The sequence below is a fragment of the Camelus ferus genome, chromosome 36 (genome assembly GCF_009834535.1).
Source record: "Camelus ferus isolate YT-003-E chromosome 36, BCGSAC_Cfer_1.0, whole genome shotgun sequence".
NCBI lineage: Eukaryota > Metazoa > Chordata > Mammalia > Artiodactyla > Camelidae > Camelus > Camelus ferus.
The window spans coordinates 3,279,500-3,285,651 of NC_045731.1; positions in this window are offsets into that span (position 1 = coordinate 3,279,500).

Consider the following 6,152-nt stretch of genomic DNA (forward strand, 5'->3'; position numbering starts at 1 on the left):
GAGAAACTTTTACTCTGGTTTCTCAGTCTGTTTCCTAGTGCCGGTTTGAAGTTCCTGCAGTTTTCACTGTAAAACCGTGTTGGAGCTAGTACCTCCCCATATATTATATGGAGTGGAGTTTGCTACTGAAAAGAAACTTTGTGTTCCCAACAAGCTAGGTGAAGGACGGCTTTCACACACACTTATCTCTCAGAACTGAGCATGTGGAGAGACGTTCGTTCATCTAGCACAAAGGGAACGGGTTGCAGGAGAAACTTTTACTCTGGTTTCTCAGTCTGTTTCCTAGTGCCGGTTTGAAGTTCCTGCAGTTTTCACTGTAAAACCGAGTTGGAGCTCGTACCTCCCCATATATATGTATGGAGTGGAGTTTGCAACTGAAAAGAATCTTTGTGGTCCCAACAAGCTAGGTGAAGGACGGCTTTCACACACACTTTTCTCTCAGAACTTGAGCATGTGGAGAGACGTTCGTTCATCTAGCACAAAGTGAACAGGTAGCAGGAGAAACTTTTACTCTTGTTTCTCAGTCTGTTTCCTAGTGCCGGTTAGAATTTCCTGCAGTTTTCACTGTAAAACCGCGTTGGAGCTAGTAACTCCCCATATATATGTTTGGTGTGGAGTTTGCAACTGAAATGAAACTTTGTGTTCCCAACAAGCTACGTGAAGGACAGCTTTCACACACACTTCTCGCAGAACTGAGCATGTGGAGAGGACGTTCGTTCATCTAGAAAAAATGAACGGGTTGCAGGAGAAACTTTTACGCTCGTTTCTCGGTCTGTTTCCTAGTGCCGGTTATTAGTTCCTGCAGTTATCACTGTAAAACCGAGTTGGAGCTCGAACCTCCCCATATATATGTAATGGAGTGGAGTTTGCAACTGAAAAGAAATCTTTGTGTTCCCAACAAGCTAGGTGAAGCCGGCTTTCACACACACTTATCTCTCAGAACTGAGCATGTGGAGAGACGTTCGTTCATCTAGCATAAAGTGAACGGGTGGCAGGAGAAACTTTTACTCTTGTTTCTCAGTCTGTTTCCTAAGTGCCGGTTTGAAGTTACTGCAGTTTTCACTGTAAAACCGATGTTGAGCTCGTACCTTCCCCATATATATGTATGTAGTGGAGTTTGCAACTGAAAAGAATCTTTGTGTTCCCAACAAGATAGGTGAAGGACGGCTTTCACACACACTTTCTCTCTCAGAACTGAGCATGTGGAGAGAAGTTCGTTCATCTCGCACAAAGGGAACTGGTTGCAGGAGAAACTTTTACTCTGGTTTCTCAGTCTGTTTCCTAGTGCCGGTTTGAAGTTCCTGCAGTTTTCACTGTAAAATCGCGTTGGAGCTAGTAACTCCCCATATATATGTATGGTGTGGAGTTTGAAACTGAAAAGAAAATTTGTGTTCCCAACAAGTTTGGTGAAGGACAGCTTTCACACACACATCTCTCAGAACTGAGCATGTGGAGAGACGTTCGTTCATCTAGAGCAAAAGAGCGGTTTGCAGGTGAAACTATTAATCTGGATTCTCAGTCTGTTTCCTAGTGCCGGTTTGAAGTTCAAGCAGTTTTCACTGTAAAACAGTTTTGGAGCTAGTACCTTCCCATATATATGTTTGGGGTGGAGTTTGCAACTGAAAAGAAACTTTGTGTTCCCAACAAGCTACGTGAAGGCAGCTTTCACACACACTTCTCGCAGAACTGAGATTGTGGAGAGACGTTCGTTCATCTAGAACAAAAGAACGGGTTGCAGGAGAAACTTTTACTCTGGTTTCTCGGTTTGTTTCCAAGTCCCGGTTTGTAGTTCCTGCAGTTTTCACTGTAAAATCGAGTTGGAGCTCGTACCTCCCCATATATATGTATGGATTGGAGTTTGCAACTGAAAAGAAACTTTGTGTTCCCAACAAGCTAGGTGAAGGACGGATTTCACACACACTTTTCTCTCAGAACTGAGCATGTGGAGAGACGTTCGTTCATCTAGCACAAAGGGAACGGTTTGCAGGAGAAACTTTTACTCTGGTTTCTCAGTCTCTTTCCTAGTGCCGGTTTGAAGTTCCTGCAGTTTTCACTGTAAAATAGTGTTGGGGCTAGTACCACCCCATATATATATATGGAGTGGAGTTTGCTTGTGAAAAGAAACTTTGTGTTCCCAACAAGCTAGGTGAAGGAAGGCTTTCACACACACATATCTCTCAGAACTGAGCATGTGGAGAGACGTTCGTTCATCTATCACAAAGGGAACGGTTTGCAGGAGAAATTTTTACTCTTGTTTCTCAGTCTGTTTCCTAGTGCCGGTTTGATGTTCCTGCAGTTTTCACTGTAAAACCGAGTTGGAGCTCGAACCTATCCATATATATGTATGCGGTGGGGTTTACAACAGAAAAGAAACTTTGTGTTTGCAACAAGCTAGGTGAAGGACGGCTTTCACACACACTTATCTTTCTGAAGTGAGCATGTGGAGAGACGTTCGTTCATCTAGCACAAAAGAACGGGTTGCAGGATAAACTTTTACTCTGGTTTCTCGGTCTGTTTCCTAGTGCCGGTTTGAAGTTCCTTCAGTTTTCACTGTAAAACCGGGTTGGAGCTCGTACCTCCCCATATATATGTATGGAGTGGAGTTTGCAAATGAAAAGAATCTTTGTGGTCCCAACAAGGCAGGTGCAGAACGGCTTTCACAGACACTTATCTCTCAGAAATGAGCATGTGGAGAGACGTTCGTTCATCTAGCACAAAGTGAACGGGTGGCATGAGAAACTTTTTCTCTTGTTTCTCAGTCTGTTTCCAAGGGCCGGTTTGAAGTTACTGCAGTTTTCACTGTAAAACCGAGTTGGAGCTCGTACTTCCCCATATATATGTATGTAGTGGAGTTTGCAACTGAAAAGAATCTTTGTGTTCCCAACAAGATAGGTGAAGGACGGCTTTCACACACACTTTTCTCTCAGAACTGAGCATGTGGAGAGAAGATCGTTCATCTAGCACAAAGGGAACTGGTTTCAGGAGAATCTTTTACTCTTGTTTCTCAGTCTGTTTCCTAGTGCCGGTTTGAAGTTCCTGCAGTTTTCACTGTAAAACTCGCGTTGGAGCTAGTAACTCCCCATATATATGTATGGTGTGGAGTTTGCAACTGAAAAGAAAATTTGTGTTCCCAACAAGTTTGGTGAAGGACAGCTTTCACACACACATCTCTCAGAACTGAGCATGTGGAGAGACGTTCGTTCATCTAGAGCAAAGAACGGTTTGCAGGTGAAACTATTACTCTGGATTCTCAGTCTGTTTCCTAGTGCCGGTTTGAAGTTCAAGCAGTTTTCACTGTAAAACAGTTTTGGAGCTAGTACCTCCCCATATATATATATGGATTGGAGTTTGCTAGTGAAAAGAAACATTGTGTTCCCAACAAGCTAGGTGAAGGACGGCTTTCACACACACTTATCTCTCAGAACTGAGCATGTGGAGAGACGTTCGTTCATCTAGCACAAAGGGAACGGTTTGCAGGAGAAACTATTACTCTGGTTTCTCAGTCTGTTTCCTAGTGCCTGTTTGAAGTTCCTGCAGTTTTCACTGTAAAACCGAGTTGGAGTCCTACCTCCCCATATATATGTTTTGGGTGAAGTTTGCAAATGAAAAGAAACTTTGTGTTCCCAACAAGCTAGATGAAGGACGGCTTTCACACACACTAATCTTTCAGAACTGAGCATGTGGACAGACGTTCGTTCATCTAGCACAAAGGGAACGGTTTGCAGGAGAAATTTTTACTCTGGTTTCTCAGTCTGTTTCCTAGTGCCGGTTTGATGTTCCTGCAGTTTTCACTGTAAAACCGAGTTGGAGCTCGAACCTATCCATATATATGTATGGGGTGGAGTTTGCAACTTTAAAGAATCTTTGTGTTCGCAACAAGCTAGGTGAAGGAGGGCTTTCACACACACTTATCTTTCGGAACTGAGCATGTGGAGAGACGTTCGTTCATCTAGCACAAAAGAACGCGTTGCAGGAGAAACTTTTACTTTGGTTTCTCGGTCTGTTTCCTAGTGCCGGTTTGAAGTTCCTTCAGTTTTCACTGTAAAACCGGGTTGGAGCTCGTACCTCCCCATATATATGTATGGAGTGGAGTTTGCAAATGAAAAGAATCTTTGTGGTCCCAACAAGCCAGGTGCAGGACGGCTTTCACACACACTTATCTCTCAGAAATGAGCATGTGAAGAAACGTTCTTTCATCTAGCACAAAGTGAACACGTAGCAGGAGAAACTTTTACTCTTGTTTCTCAGTGTGTTTCCTATTCCCGGTTAGACTTTCCTGCAGTTTTCACTTTAAAACCGCGTTGGAGCTAGTAAATCCCCATATATATGATTGGTGTGGAGTTTGCAAATGAAAAGAAACTTTGTGTTCCCAACAAGCTACGTGAAGGCAGCTTTCACACACACTTCTCTCAGAACTGAGCATGTGGAGAGACGTTCGTTCATCTAGAACAGAAGAACGTGTTGCAGGAGAAACTTTTACTCTGGTTTCTCGGTCTGTTTCCTAGTGCCGGTTTGATGTTCCTGCAGTTTTCACTGTAAAACCGAGTTGGAGCTCGAACCTATCCATATACATGTATGGGGTGGAGTTTGCAACTGAAAAGAAACTTTGTGTTCGCAACAAGCTAGGTGAAGGAGGGCTTTCACACACACTTATCTTTCAGAACTGAGCATGTGGAGAGACGTTCGTTCATCTAGCACAAAAGAACGGGTTGCAGGAGAAACTTTTACTCTGGTTTCTCGGTCTGTTTCCTAGTGCCGTTTTGAAGTTCCTTCAGTTTTCACTGTAAAACCGGGTTGGAGCTCGTACCTCCCCATATATATGTATGGAGTGGAGTTTGCAAATGAAAAGAATCTTTGTGGTCCCAACAAGCCAGGTGCAGGACGGCTTTCACACACACTTATCTCTCAGAAATGAGCATGTGGAGAGACGTTCGTTCATCTAGCACAAAGTGAACAGGTAGCAGGAGAAACTTTTACTCTTGTTTCTCAGTGTGTTTCCTAGTCCCGGTTAGAATTTCCTGCAGTTTTCACTGTAAAACCGATTTGGGGTCCTACCTCCCCATATATATATATGGGGTGAAGTTTGCAAATTAAAAGAAACTTTGTGTTCCCAACAAGCTAGATGAAGGACGGCTTTCACACACACTAATCTTTCAGAACTGAGCATGTGGACAGACGTTCGTTCATCTAGCACAAATGGAACAGTTTGCAGGAGAAATTTTTACTCTGGTTTCTCAGTCTGTTTCCTAGTGCCGGTTTGATGTTCCTGCAGTTTTCACTGTAAAACCGAGTTGGAGCTCGAACCTATCCATATATATGTATGGGGTGGAGTTTGCAACTGAAAAGAAACTTTGTGTTCACAACAAGCTAGGTGAAGGACGGCTTTCACACACACTTATCTTTCAGAACTGAGCATGTGGAGAGACGTTCGTTCATCTAGCATAAAAGAACGGGTTGCAGGAGAAACTTTTACTCTGGATTCTCGGTCTGTTTCCTAGTGCCGGTTTGAAGTTCCTTCAGTTTTCACTGTAAAACCGGGTTGGAGCTCGTACCCCCCCATATATATGTATGGAGTGGAGTTTGCAAATGAAAAGAATTTTTGTGGTCCCAACAAGCCAGGTGAAGGACGGCTTTCACACACACTTACCTCTCAGAAATGAGCATGTGGAGAGACGTTCGTTCATCTAGCATAAAGTGAACAGGTAGCAGGAGAAACTTTTACTCTTGTTTCTCAGTCTGTTTCCTAGTGCCGGTTAGAATTTCCTGCAGTTTTCACTGTAAAACTGTGTTGGAGCTAGTAACTCCCCATATATATGTTTGGTGTGGAGTTTGCAATTGAAAAGAAACTTTGTGTTCCCAACAAGCTACGTGAAGGCAGCTTTCACACACACTTCTCGCAGAACTGAGCATGTGGAGAGACGTTCGTTCATCTAGAACAAAAGAACGGGTTGCAGGAGAAACTTTTACTCTGGATTCTCAGTCTGTTTCCTAGTGCCGGTTTGAAGTTCCTGCAGTTTTCACTGTAAAACCGAGTTGGAGTCCTACCTCCCCATATATATGTATGGGGTGAAGTTGGCAAATGAAAAGAAACTTTTTGTTCCCAACAAGCTAGATGAAGGACGGCTTTCACACACACTAAACTTTCAGAACTG